The sequence below is a fragment of the Cryptomeria japonica genome, unplaced genomic scaffold (genome assembly GCF_030272615.1).
Source record: "Cryptomeria japonica unplaced genomic scaffold, Sugi_1.0 HiC_scaffold_20, whole genome shotgun sequence".
NCBI lineage: Eukaryota > Viridiplantae > Streptophyta > Pinopsida > Cupressales > Cupressaceae > Cryptomeria > Cryptomeria japonica.
Genome location: NW_026728842.1, coordinates 402,501 through 417,500, shown reverse-complemented (window position 1 = coordinate 417,500; position 15,000 = coordinate 402,501). Strand labels below are relative to the sequence as shown.

The 15,000-nt window shown below is 59.5% G+C and overlaps 1 non-coding gene across 1 annotated transcript; it reads right to left on the bottom strand.

Annotated features, from left to right (window-relative positions):
* Nucleotides 1-1,929: 1,929 nt before the first annotated feature.
* LOC131860938 (5S ribosomal RNA) lies at nt 1,930-2,048 on the bottom strand. The gene has a single exon (XR_009360021.1). It is a non-coding gene; the product is annotated as a 5S ribosomal RNA (ribosomal RNA).
* Between the last annotated feature and the right edge of the window lie 12,952 nt (nt 2,049-15,000).

Sequence of the window (15,000 nt, the reverse complement as noted above, 5' to 3'; positions counted from 1 at the left end):
CGCCCTGGTGGGCACCATGGTGCGCACCAAGGAGCGCTCCGAAGTGTGCTCCAAGGTGCGCCGTGCACGAAGTCGGAGCCCGGTTTGCCCCGGGTGCGCACCTCGCGTGCACCTTCGCCGCGGTGGGCACCATGGCGTGCACGAAGTCGGAGCCCGGTTTGCCCCGGGTGCGCACCTCGCGTGCACCTTCGCCGGGGTGGGCACCTTGGTGTGCAGACCTTGGCTGGGTTGCGCGCCCTGGTGGGCACCATGGTGCGCACCAAGGAGCGCTCCGAAGTGTGCTCCAAGGTGCGGCCTGCACGAAGTCGGAGTCCGGTTTGCCCCGGGTGCGCACCATGGCGTGCACGAAGTCGGAGCCCGGTTTGCCCCGGGTGCGCACCTCGCGTGCACCTTCGCCGGGGTGGGCACCTCGGCTGGTTTGCGCGCCCTGGTGCGCACCAAGGAGCGCTCCGAAGTGTGCTCCAAGGTGCGGCGTGCACGAAGTCGGAGCCCGGTTTGCCCCGGGTGCGCACCTCGCGTGCACCTTCGCCGCGGTGGGCACCTTGGCTGGGTTGGGCACCATTGAGCGCTCCGAAGTTTGCTCCAAGGTGCGCACCATGGCCCTCCAAGGTGCGCAGCATGGCGTGCACGAAGTCGGAGCCCGGTTTGCCCCGGGTGCGCACCTCGCGTGCACCTTCGCCAGGGTGGGCACCTCGGTGCGCACACCTTCTCAATGTTTTCTTGCCTTTTCTGGAAATTGGTGAAGGCAGCGCATCAAAGGTGCGCACCTCGGTGTGCTCCGAGGTGCGAACCCGAGAGCGCTTCGAGGTGCGCACGAAGTCAAAAGTCGGGTTAATTGCATTGTTTTCCCCGGGTGCGCTCCGAGGTGCGCAACATCGGTGCGCACCAAGGAGGGCTCCGAAGTGTGCTCCAAGGTGCGCACGATGGCGTGCACCTCTGGTGCGCACGATTCGGAGCTCGGTTTGCCCGGGGTGCGCACACCTTGGCTGGGTTGCGCACCTTTTGTGCGCTCCATGGTGCGTACGAAGTCGGAGCTCGGTTTGCCCCGGGTGCGCACCTTGATGCGCACGCCTTGGCTGGGCTGCGCACCTTGGTGGGCGCCTCCAAGGTGCGCACGAAGTCGAAGCTCGGTTTGCCCCGGGTGCGCACCTTGGTGGGCGCCATGGTGCACTCCGAGGTGCCCAAGATTGGTGCGCACCAAGGAGCGCTCCGAAGTGCGCTCCAAGGTGCGCAGGTGCGCGCGAAGTCGAAAGTTGGGTTAATTGTCCGGTTTGCCTCGGGTGCGCACCTTGCGTGCACCTTCGCCAGGGTGGGCGCCTTGGTGCGCACACCTTGGCTGGGCTGCGCACCCGGGCGCGCACACCTTGGCACCCGCGTTTCCTTCATTTTAAATTTTTTTTTTTTACAATCTCTCAAGTGGGAAATTCTATAATCTCAACTTTTTTTGCCTTTTCAGGAAACTTTTGAATGGAGCGCATCATTGGTGCGCTCCGAAGTGTGCTCCAAGGTGCGCACCTCTGGTGCGCTCCAAAGCTCTCTCCAGCTGCGTGCACCTGCCCCGGGCGCGCACCCGGCCCCGCCCAGCTTCGCTCACCTGTCCCGGGCGTCTGGTGCGGAACCTTAGAGTAAGAAACATCACCGTGCACCTTGGCCAACGTGCGCGACTCGACCGAGCGCGCACTGGCCGAGGTGCACACCGATTTCACCTGGGTGCGCGCGCAGCACCTCGGGCGCACCGGGGTGCGCGCACAACGCCCGGGTTGCACCGTGGCCTGTGTGCTCGGGGCGCCTCGGGTGCGCGCTCGGTGTCGCCCCGGCGCGCGCGGTAGTGCGGGCAACGCACCCCGGCCCGGCCCGGCCCCGACGAGAACGCAAACGGGCAAAAGGTTAATTCAAATAGCATTGCGACGCCCGGCGAAAAACTAAAAAAGGGTGCAACACCGGGACTTCCCGGGAGGTCACCCATCCCAGTACTACTCCGGCCCAAGCGCGCTTAACTGCGGAGTTCTGATGGGATCCGGTGCACTAACGCTGGTATGATCGCACCCGTTATGAGCTTGTCGCAGTGTGTACTTAGCAAACCGCGACCCACGTGCGAATCCACCCCGGCCACCCACCCCCGTCGAGGTGCACACCCTCCCTCGCGAAGTGCGCCCCGTTCGCCAAGTGTGAGCCCTGCCCGGGTGCACGCACCTTGCTAGGGCATCGGGTGTGCACCCGGCCCGGCCTACGTGCGTGCACCTGGACGGGGCGTCGTGTGCGTGCAGTGTCCCGTCTGCAACGCGGTGCCCACACACCACCTCGGGCGCAACGACCTGCGCTCACATGTGGGCCGAGTGCACCTTGGTGCATGTTCGGGGCGCCTCGGGTGCACGCTCGATCTTGCCCCGGTGCACCAAGGCGCTCGGTTTGCCCCGGGTGCGCACTTGGTGCAAGGTGGGCACCCAAAATAGGGATCAAGCACCAAAACACAAGTTTCGGGATGCAAAATGGGACCCAAGGACCACAAATGCGTTCCAAGACCCATGATGGGTCCACGAGAACAAAAATGTGTTCCGAGACTTAATAAACAAATATTGGGTTTTAGGAGAAGAAACATGCTCTGATGCCCAAAACGAGAATCGACCCCGAAAAGGCCACAGGCCAAAAGTGGGATGCGAGACAAAAAAAAATGGGACCCGAGGACCAAAATTGGGTTCCCAGGTCGAAGACAGGGCAACCGGACAAGAAACGACCTCTAAGGCTCGAAATGAGTCCCGACGACTAAAACTTGACAAGAAGCACCCATCAGGCACCCAACTCGACACCCATGGGATGCCGACCCACCCGGGCTTCCACCTAGCACACCTTGGCACCCACCCACCCTCACACCCAACCTCGCACCCAACTTAGCACCTTTGAACCCACATTGGCACTCACCCTGACCCTGGCACCTTGGAACCCACATTGGCACTCACCTTGACCCTGGCACCCACCTTTGCACTCACCTTGGGACCCACCCTGGCTCCCACCTCGGCACCCACCCAGACACCCACCTTGGTTCCTTGGCACCCACCTTGGATCCTTGGCACCCACCCCGACACCCACCTTGGCACGCAACTTGGCTACTTGCCACCCACCTTGGCTCCTTGAAGCCCACCCCGACAACCACCCCGTGACCTACCCTGGCTAGGGTTGGTGCACACCCACCCTGGTGCCCACCTTGGCACCCACCCTATGACCCACCTTGGCACGCACCTTAGTACCCACCCCGTTACCCACCCTAGGACCCACCCCGTGACCCACCTTGGCCAGGGTGGGTGCACCCACCCTGGTGCCCACCTTGGCACCCACCCATCCTAGCACCCAGCCTGTGACCGGGCTTGGAACCCAACCTTGCACCCGTCTTGGCCAGTGTGGGTGCGCACCCATCCTGGCACCCACGTTGTGACACACCCTTTAACCCACGCACCCTAGCACCCACGTTGGCACCCACCTTGGAACCCAACTTGGCACCCACCTCGGCACCCACCTTGACACTTGTGGACCCACCTTGCCACTCACCCTAGCATCGACCCATCCTAGCACCCACCCTGGCACCTTTGCACCCTAGCACTCACCCATCCTAGCACCTAACCTGTGACCCACCTTGACACTCACCCTCGCACCCACCTTGGAACCCAACCTAGCACCCACCCACCCTGACACCAACCCTAGCACCTACCCACCCTTGCACCCACCCTGTGACCCATCTTGGCACCCACCCATCCTACCACTCAACCTATCACCCACCTTCTCACCCACCTTGGCATCCACCTTAGCACCCACCCACACTGGCACCTTGGCACCCACCTCGGGCAAGGTGGGTGCACACCCACCCTGGCACCCAATTTAGAACCCACCGAGCATGTTACCCACCTTGGCACCCACATTGCAGCCCACCCTAGTACCCACCCTATGACCCACATTGGCATCCACACCCTAGCACCCAGGCACCTCGACACCCGCCTTGACACCCACCCTAGCACTGAACCTGTGACCCACCTTGGAACTCACCCTAGAACCCACCCACCCTGTGAACCACCTTGGCATCCACCTTAGCACCCACCCACCTTGGCACCCACTCTAGCACTCACCCATCCTAACACCCAACTTGTTACCCACCTTGGCACCCGCCCTCGCGTCCACCTTGAAACCCACCCTAGCACCCACCCACGCAGGAGCCCACCTTGGCACCCAACCTAACACCCACGCATCCTGGCACCCAACTTGTGACCCACCTTGGAACCCACCCTAGTACCCACCTTTGAACCCACTATATCACCAACCCACCTTGGCACCCACCCTATGACCCTCTTTGGAATCCACCCTAGCACGCACCCACCCTGGCACCCACCATGGAGCGCACCCTAGCACCCACCCACCTCGGCACGCACCTCAACACCCACCTTGGTGTGCGCACTGCGCCAACCTCTCAAAGACCCTATGTGGTGCGCTCCAAAGTGTACACCTTTGGTGCGCTCCAAGGTGCGCACCTTTGGTGCACACCAAAGTGTGCACCGAGGTGAGCACCAAAGTGCACTCCAGGGTGCACACCAAGGCGCGCACCTTTGGTGCGGTCAATGCAAACGAATTCGGAAGTTGGGGTCGATGTCGTAATCGCTGCTGCAGACTACACGTATGAGAATCGGACAAATAGCTTTATATAGGGGAGGTGTTGCGTTTGATGGGTCGACTCCCCTGGTTGTGTGCACTGCACCAACTTCAAAGACCCTGTCTTGTTTAAGAAGTCAAAAGTTGGGGTGGATGTCCTAATCATTGCTGCAGTCTACGCATGTATGAGAATCAGACAAATAGCTTATATAGGGGAGGTGTTGCATTCGGTGGGTTGACTCCCCTGGTTGTGCGCACTGCGCCAACCTCAAAGACCTTGTTTTCGTTTAGAAGCCGAAAGTTGGGGTCGATGTCCTAATTGCTCTTGCAGGCTACGCATGTATGAGAATCAGACAAATAGCTTATATAGGGGAGGTGTTGGGTTTGATGGGTCGACTCCCCTGGTTGTGCGCATTGCGCCAACCTCAAAGACCCTGCATTGCGGATGAAGTCGAAAGTCAGAGTTTGGTGTGCTACAAGGTGTGGTCGAAGGTGCTCACCTAGGTGTGCACCTTTGGAGCGCAGGAAAAGTGCCCTCCAAAAGTGCGCACCTTTGGAGTGCACAAAAGTGCCCTCCAAAAGTGCGCACCTTTGGAGCGCAGAAAAGTGCCCTCCAAAAAGTGCCCTCCAAAAGTGCGCACCTTTGGAGCGCAGAAAAGTGCCCTCCAAAAAGTGCCCTCCAAAAGTGCGCACCTTTGGAGCGCAGAAAAGTGCCCTCCAAAAAGTGCCCTCCAAAAGTGCGCACCTTTGGAGCGCAGAAAAGTGCCCTCCAAAAAGTGCCCTCCAAAAGTGCGCACCTTTGGAGCGCAGAAAAGTGCCCTCCAAAAAGTGCCCTCCAAAAGTGCGCACCTTTGGAGCGCAGAAAAGTGCCCTCCAAAAAGTGCCCTCCAAAAGTGCGCACCTTTGGAGCGCAGAAAAGTGCCCTCCAAAAAGTGCCCTCCAAAAGTGCGCACCTTTGGAGCGCAGAAAAGTGCCCTCCAAAAAGTGCCCTCCAAAAGTGCGCACCTTTGGAGCGCAGAAAAGTGCCCTCCAAAAAGTGCCCTCCAAAAGTGCGCACTTTTGGTGCGCACCAAAAGTGCGCACTTTTGGTGCGCACCAAAAGTGCGCACTTTTGGTGCGCACCAAGGCGCTGGTTCGGTCGTTGCAGGCGAGTTCGGAAGTTGGGGTCGATGTCCTGAGCGGAGGTGCAAACTACACAGGTGTCGGAATCGGACAAATAGCTTATATAGGGGAGGTGTATGCTTCGATGGGTCGACTCCCCAGGTTGAGCGCACCGCGCCAACCTCAAAGACCCTACGGTATGGATGAAGTCGGAAGTTGGGTCCGATGACCGATTCGATTAGTAGGTATGCTCATGAGGTCGGAATTTGGGTCCGATGACCTGCCATGTGTAGGAAGGCGAATGTTGGCACTGTGCGTTGCAAGGTGCACACCAAGGCGCTGGTGCGGTCTTTTTAGTCGAGTTCGGAAGTTGGGGTCGATGTCCTGATCGGAGGTGCAAGCTACACAGGTGTGGGAATCGGACAAATAGCTTATATAGGGGAGGTGTATGCTTCGTTGGGTCGACTCCCCGAGTTGAGCGCACCGCGCCAACCTCAAAGACCCTACGGTATGGATGAAGTCGGAAGTTGGGTCCGATGACCGATTCGATATGTAGGCATACTCGCGAGGTCGGAATTTGGGTCCGATGACCTGCCATGTTGAGGAAGGCGAATGTTGGCACTGTGCGTTGCAAGGTGCGCACCAAGGCGCTGGTTCGGTCGTTGCAGGCGAGTTCGGAAGTTGGGGTCGATGTCCTGATCGGAGGTGCAAACTACACAGGTGTGGGAATCGGACAAATAGCTTATATAGGGGAGGTGTATGCTTCGTTGGGTCGACTCCCCGGGTTGAGCGCACCGCGCCAACCTCAAAGACCCTACGGTATGGATGAAGTCGGAAGTTGGGTCCGATGACCGATTCGATATGTAGGCATACTCGCGAGGTCGGAATTTGGGTCCGATGACCTGCCATGTGCAGGAAGGCGAATGTTGGGACTGTGCGTCGCAAGGTGCGCACCAAGGCGCTGGTGCCGTCGTTGCAGTCGAGTTCGGAAGTTGGGGTCGATGTCCTGGTCAGAGGTGCAAACTACACAGGTGTGGGAATCGGACAAATAGCTTATATAGGGGAGGTGTATGCTTCGATGGGTCGACTCCCCGGGTTGAGCGCACCGCGCCAACCTCAGAGACCCTACAGTATGGATGAAGTCGGAAGTTGGGTCCGATGACCGATTCGATACGTATGCATATTCGCGAGGTCTGAATTTGTGTCCGATGACCTGCCATGCGCAGGAAGGCGGAATTTGGGTCCGATGACCGAGTTGATGGCGTGCCATGCGCAGAAAGGCGGAATTTGGGTCCGATGACCGAGTTGATGTTGATGGCCCGCCATGCATAGGAAGGCGGAATTTGGGTCCGATGACCGATTTGAAGGCGTGCCATACGCAGAAAGGCGGAGTTTGGGTCCGATGACCGAGTTGATATTGATGGCCCGCCATGCGCAGGAAGGCAGAATTTGGGTCCGATGACCTGACATACGCATGGAGTCCGACTCGGGGGCCGATGTTCGATTCGATGACTTGCATTGTGGGTAAAGTCGGAAGTTGTGGTCTTTGACCCGATTCGATGACCAGACTTCGGCTGCTTGAGAATCGGACAAATAACTTATATAGGGGAGGTAGTGTTCTCGAGCATCCTCCCCCCGTGCCCGTTTATGTCGATTGATGCTGGTGCTCTACTGGTTGGAGAGCTCGGATGCAAAAATCTTGCACCAGGATTTATCGATTGTGATGGACACGGCAAGTCTCCTGATTGCTATGCAGGAGCTCATCGTGAATCTCTATGCGGCCTTGGTATGGACTCGACCTGCGGAATGGTTCGGCAATGGTAGTCGCTCCAACACGTCCTTGCAGTGGCCACAGAGGTGATTCAACTAGAGCTCCAGTCTAGCTTTTGGGTTGCTTGGCGGACTGGTATAGCCGCGATCGAGTTCCGGCCATGAACGTTTTAGATAGCTCTTGGGCTTTCTGGGACGGAAGTCGGAAGTTTGGGCTGTTGTCCGATTTGATGACCATTCTTCGGATGTGTGAGAATCGGACAAATAACTTATATAGGGGACTGTGTTGTCTCACGCAGCCCCCTCCGTGCCCCTCTATCTCGACCGATGTTGGTGCTTGAAAGGGTTGGGATCGCTCGGATTTATAAACGTGCACCACCATTTGTCGAGTGTGAGGGACGCGGCAGGTCTCCTAAATGCTATGCGGGCGCTCTCTGAGAATCTCTATCCGGCCTCGACACAAACTAGTCTTGCTGAATGGTTTGGCACTGGTAGTCGATCTAACACGTCGTTGTTGTGGCCGCCTAGGCGATTCGATTCGAGCCCCCGTCTAGCTTTTGGGTTGCTTGGCGGATTTTGCCCTATCCGCAAGTGAGCTCGGTCCCTAAACGTTCGAGAAACCTGATTGCTATGTGCCGACTCTCTTTCTTGCGAGCCTCCATCTAGCTTTTGGGTCTCTACGGAACGGAAGTCGGAATCTGGGACCGTTGTTTGATTCGACGAGGCAGACTACGGTTGTGCGAGAATCGGACAAATAACTTATATAGGGGAGGTGTTGACTGGAGCATTCTCCCCCGTGCCCCTCTAACTCGACCAATGCTGGCGCTCGAACGGTGGTAGCGCTCGGATTTTCATTGAGCGCCAGCATTGGTCGATTTAGAGGGGCATGCGAGATTCCCGAATGCTATGCGAGGGCTCTAACGGAAATGTCTATTGGTTTCGGTATGGATGCAATTGCGAGTGGTTCGGCAAAGGTAGTCGTTCCGATGCGTCCATGTCGTGGCCAAATCGATAATTCGATTTGAGCCCTCGTATAGCATTTGGGTCTCTCGATGTGATTCCGCATTCCAGTCCCTTTGGGCACTGCTTGAGCCGCATCCCAGGGGGTTCCCTTCCCAATAATCTGCCTCGCAACCCGATTGCTATGCGGTGAGGCTCCTCGGCCGCCTCGGAACTATCTGTGTATCAGACGCATCGCGGGATAAGGGGTTGGCAACGGTAGTCGCCCCAAGCGCGTCCGATGCTTGGACCATTCCGAGGCGGCCCTGAAGCCTCTTCCGTCTAGCCGTTGGGTCCTTCTCGCCGCATCCCTCGCCTCGCACCCCGATTGCTATGCGGTGAGGCTCCTCGGCCGCCTTGGAACTATCTGTGTATCGGACGCGTCGCGGGATAAGGGGTTGTCACTGGTAGTCGCCCCAAGCGCGTCCGATGCTTGGACCATTCCGAGGCGGCCCTGAAGCCTCTTCCGTCTAGCCGTTGGGTCCTTCTCGCCGCATCCCTCGCCTCGCACCCCGATTGCTATGCGGTGAGGCTCCTCGGCCGCCTTGGAACTATCTGTGTATCGGACGCGTCGCGGGATAAGGGGTTGTCACTGGTAGTCGCCCCAAGCGCGTCCGATGCTTGGACCATTCCGAGGCGGCCCTGAAGCCTCTTCCGTCTAGCCGTTGGGTCCTTCTCGCCGCATCCCTCGCCTCGCACCCCGATTGCTATGCGGTGAGGCTCCTCGGCCGCCTTGGAACTATCTGTGTATCAGACGCGTCGCGGGATAAGGGGTTGTCACTGGTAGTCGCCCCAAGCGCGTCCGATGCTTGGACCATTCCGAGGCGGCCCTGAAGCCTCTTCCGTCTAGCCGTTGGGTCCTTCTCGCCGCATCCCTCGCCTCGCACCCCGATTGCTATGCGGTGAGGCTCCTCGGCCGCCTTGGAACTATCTGTGTATCGGACGCGTCGCGGGATAAGGGGTTGTCACTGGTAGTCGCCCCAAGCGCGTCCGATGCTTGGACCATTCCGAGGCGGCCCTGAAGCCTCTTCCGTCTAGCCGTTGGGTCCTTCTCGCCGCATCCCTCGCCTCGCACCCCGATTGCTATGCGGTGAGGCTCCTCGGCCGCCTTGGAACTATCTGTGTATCGGACGCGTCGCGGGATAAGGGGTTGTCACTGGTAGTCGCCCCAAGCGCGTCCGATGCTTGGACCATTCCGAGGCGGACCTGAAGCCTCTTCCCTCTAGCCGTTGGGGCTTTCTCGCCGCATCCCTCGCCTCGCACCCCGATTGCTATGCTGTGAGGCTCCTCGGCCGCCTCGGAACTATCTGTGTATCGGACGCATCGCGGGATAAGGGGTTGGCAGTGGTAGTCGCCCCAAGCGCGTCCGATGCTTGGACCATTCCGAGGCGGCCCTGAAGCCTCTTTCGTCAGCCGTTGGGGCCATCTCGCCGCATCCCCCACCTCGCACCACGATTGCTATGCTGTGAGGCTCCTCGGCCGCCTCGGAACTATCTGTGTATCGGACGCATCGCGGGATAAGGGGTTGGCAGTGGTAGTCGCCCCAAGCGCGTCCGATGCTTGGACTATTCCGAGGCGGCCCTGCAGCCTCTTCCGTGTAGCCTTTGGGGCCATCTCGCCGCATCCCTCGCCTCGCACCCCGATTGCTATGCGGTGAGGCTCATCGGCCGCCTGGGAACTATCTTCGTATCGGACGCATCGCGGGATAAGGGGTTGTCACTGGTAGTCGCCCCAAGCGCGTCCGATGCTTGGACTATTCCGAGGCGGCCCTGCAGCCTCTTCCGTCTAGCCGTTGGGGCCATCTCGCCGCATCCCCCACCTCCTCGGCTGCCTCGGAACTATCTGTGTATCGGACGCATCGCGGGATAAGGGGTTGGCAGTGGTAGTCGCCCCAAGCGCGTCCGATGCTTGGACTATTCCGAGGCGGCCCTGCAGCCTCTTCCGTCTAGCCTTTGGGGCCATCTCGCCGCATCCCTCACCTCGCACCCCGATTGCTATGCAGTGAGGCTCCTCGGCCGCCTGGGAACTATCTTCGTATCGGACGCATTGCGGGATAAGGGGTTGTCACTGGTAGTCGCCCCAAGGACGTCCGATGCTTGGACTATTCCGAGGCGGCCCTGCAGCCTCTTCCGTCTAGCCGTTGGGGCCATCTCGCCGCATCCCCCACCTCCTCGGCTGCCTCGGAACTATCTTCGTATCGGACGCATCGCGGGATAAGGGGTTGGCAGTGGTAGTCACCCCAAGCGCGTCCGATGCTTGGACTATTCCGAGGCGGCCCTGCAGCCTCTTCCGTCTAGCCTTTGGGGCCATCTCGCCGCATCCCTCGCCTCGCACCCCGATTGCTATGCGGTGAGGCTCCTCGGCCGCCTGGGAACTATCTTCGTATCGGACGCATCGCGGGATAAGGGGTTGTCACTGGTAGTCGCCCCAAGCGCGTCCGATGCTTGGACTATTCCGAGGCGGCCCTGCAGCCTCTTTCGTCTAACCGTTGGGGCCATCTCGCCGCATCCCCCACCTCGCACCCCGATTGCTATGCGGTGAGGCTCCTCGGCCGCCTTGGAACTATCTTCGTATCGGACGCATCGCGGGATAAGGGGTTGTCACTGGTAGTCGCCCCAAGCTGCGTCCGATGCTTGGACTATTCCGAGGCGGCCCTGTGGCCTCTTCCGTCTAGCCGTTGGGGCCATCTCGCCGCATCCCCCACCTCGCACCCCGATTGCTATGCGGTGAGGCTCCTCGGCCGCCTTGGAACTATCTTCGTATCGGACGCATCGCGAGATAAGGGGTTGTCACTGGTAGTCGCCCCAAGCACGTTCGATGCTTGGACTATTCCGAGGCGGCCCTGCAGCCTCTTCCGTCTAGCCGTTGGGGCCATCTCGCCGCATCCCCCACCTCGCACCCCGATTGCTATGCGGTGAGGCTCCTCGGCCGCCTTGGAACTATCTTCGTATCGGACGCATCGCGGGATAAGGGGTTGTCACTGGTAGTCGCCCCAAGCGCGTTCGATGCTTGGACTATTCCGAGGCGGCCCTGCAGCCTCTTCCGTCTAGCCGTTGGGGCCATCTCGCCGCATCCCCCACCTCGCACCCCGATTGCTATGCGGTGAGGCTCCTCGGCCGCCTTGGAACTATCTTCGTATCGGACGCATCGCGGGATAAGGGGTTGTCACTGGTAGTCGCCCCAAGCGCGTCCGATGCTTGGACTATTCCGAGGCGGCCCTGTGGCCTCCTCCGTCTAGCCGTTGGGGCCATCTCGCCGCATCCCCCCCCTTGCACCCGGATTGCTATGCGGTGAGGCTCCGATGCTTGGACTATTTCGAGGCGGCCCTGTGGCCTCTTCCGTCTAGCCGTTGGGGCCATCTCGCCGCATCCCCCCCCTTGCACCCGGATTGCTATGCGGTGAGGCTCCTGGGCCACCTTGGAACTATCTTCGTATCGGACGCATCGCGGGATAAGGGGTTGTCACTGGTAGTCGCCCCAAGCGCGTCCGATGCTTGGACTATTCCGAGGCGGCCCTGCAGCCTCTTTCGTCTAGCCGTTTGGGCCATCTCGCCGCATCCCCCACCTCGCACCCCGATTGCTATGCGGTGAGGCTCCTCGACCGCCTTGGAACTATCTTCGTATCGGACGCATCGCAGGATAAGGGGTTGTCACTGGTAGTCGCCCCAAGCGCGTCCGATGCTTGGACTATTCCGAGGCGGCCCTGCAGCCTCTTCCGTCTAGCCGTTGGGGCCATCTCGCCGCATCCCCCACCTCGCACCCCGATTGCTATGCGGTGATGCTCCTCGGCCGCTTTGGAACCATCTTCGAATCGGACGCATCGCGGGATAAGGGGTTGTCACTGGTAGTCGCCCCAAGCGCGTCCGATGCTTGGACCATTCCGAGGCGGCCCTGAAGCCTCTTCCGTCTAGCCGTTGGGGCCATCCGTCGCCTCGCACCCCCGATTGCTATGCGGTGAGGCTCCTCGGCCGCCTTGGAACCGTCTTCGTATCGGACGCATCGCGGGATAAGGGGTTGTCACTGGTAGTCGCCCCAAGCGCGTCCGATGCTCGGACCATTCCGAGGCGGCCCTGAAGCCTCTTCCGTCTAGCCATTGGGGCCATCTCGCCGCATCCGTCGCCTCGCACCCCCGATTGCTATGCGGTGAGGCTCCTCGGCCGCCTTGCAACCTTCTGTGTATCGGACGCATCGCGGGATAAGGGGTTGGCACTGGTAGTCGCCCCAAGCGCGTCCGATGCTTGGACCATACCGAGGTGGCCCTGAAGCCTCTTCCGTGTAGCCGTTGGGGCCTTCCCGCCCCATCCCTCGCCTCGCACCCCGATTGATATGCGGTGAGGCTCCTCGGCCGCGTTGGAACTATCTGTGTATCGGACGCATCGCGGGATAAGGGGTTGGCACTGGTAGTCGTCCCAATCGCGTCCGATGCTTGGACCATTCCGAGGCGGCCCTGCAGCCTCTTCCTAGTCGTCGGGGCCTTCCCGGCGCATCCTTCGCCTCGCATCCCGATTCCTATGCGGTGAGTCTTCTCGGCCGCCGCGGAACTATACCTGTTATCGCTACTGCATCCTTCGGCTGGTAACCTCCTCTGCCGCCTTGGAACGTTCTCTTTGTCGGACGCGTCGCGGGATAAGGGGTTGGCACTGGTAGTCGCCCCAAGCGCGCCTGATGCATAGACCGCTCCGAGTCGACCTTGCTTTCAGCCTCTCACATGCATAGACCTCTCTGAGTCGACCCTGCAGCCTCTCACGTTTAGCCTATGGAATCTCGCCTCACAACATGATTGCTATCCTTGATGCATCCCTTGCCTCGAGCCCTGATTGCTTTCTTGGCTGCATCCCTCCTCTCCTCACAGCCCAGTTGTCATCACTGCTTCATCCGTCGCTTCATGCATCTGGCTGCTGGGCCCTTCCCACCGCACACCTCGATTGCTATCTCTGCTGCATCACACACCCCGATTGCTATCTCTGCTACATCCCTCGGCTCTCACTTCTGCATCCTTCGCCTCACACCTCGATTGCTATCAATGCTGCATCTGTAAGCTCACACCCCGATTGCTATGCGGGGAGGCTCCTTGGCCGCCTTGGAAATTTCTCTGTGTCGGACGCACCGCGGGATAAGGGGTTGGCACTGGTAGTCGCCCCAAGTGCGCCCGACTCTTAGACCGCTTCGAGGTGACCTCGTAGCCTCTTTCGTCCAGGCTTCCTGCCTTCAACGCCCTTTTTACACCTCGATTGCTATGCGCGGGCTCCTTGGCGTCTATCACCTCTCTGCGAAGAGTGGCACGATGATTGTTGGGGTAAATCGTAGCAGTCCGATCTCTGGCCTTGGGCCATTGTGAGGGCTGATCGATTTCCTGTGCGCATCTCGTGTTCGCCCAGTAACAGACTCGACGACTTGTAATCGGTCTTGTTCCCGATTGTTCCTGGAGGTAGTCTTCGGAACTCTTGGATTTGACCTGTCACTCGAACTGTCCTCTTCCGAGGATGCTTGTGTGTGTGCGCTTGTGCCATTTCCTTGGCGGTATTAACGAGATATTAAAGAGCGGAGTGAGCGCCTCGCCCAGCTATGTTTGGGGCTCTCACTCCCTTACCCGGTGTGCGACCGCTTTGCACGTAGGTTGCGGAGCATCGCGACTCTTTCGATGTTTGGCGGTTGTCTTCCGGTGATGCGTTGGTCCCGAAGTGCACGTTACTAGCATTTCTGCCATTGTTCTCGATCTTTGGCACGTTCCTTCGTTGCAATTGGATATATATCTCCGTTTATACGCGCAGGCTTCTCCCGCCTATTCAGCGCTGTCCCACTCTCAGCACTCTCGTGGTCTCCTTGGCTTCTCTCTCCCGTGAGCGAGCTCTCTTCTCGAGTCTTTTCCATGTCCCATGGAGGTTGCCTTGCGAAATTCGGGCACACAAACGTGACCGGATAAGAGCGGAATTGCCTATGAGGAGAAGCTCACCTTAGGGAGCAGCAATGCCGAGTGTTTCGACAGAGGGTAGAGGGGGCGTTGTTTGGGCGGTTGCACAAAAGAGTGCTACGGTTGCACTGAAGGTTGCTTCCTCGTCTCCGACGAACTCTTCGAGGCAAAAAAGCTTGTTTACGGGGTCGAGGTGGGACTGTTCGTGCGAGTTGCGCCACCAAAAGTGCGTAGGGGGCATATACCTGGGAAATGGATGTCTCTGAGTGGCCTTACTCGGTCGCGTGCACGGTGCATTCTCTAACAGCAGGACTGTCGCGAGCATGTGCGGTTCGGATGTTTTCGGGTAAAGGGTTCCGTACGGGATGTTCTTCCCAGGCTCCTGTGAACCGAGACTCTGCATCGTCATGCTCCGGCTCCCGTGGGTGCTTCATGCCTCGTCGAGCTGTTTGTCGTGGGCGATTAAGGCCGAGGCCTTCCTTCGAGAGGGGAATTGTTCAGGCTGGTCGAGGCGGGATTGTTCGTGCGGGGTGCACCACCAAAAGTGCGTAGGGGGCATATGCCTGGGAAATGGATGTCTCTGAGTGG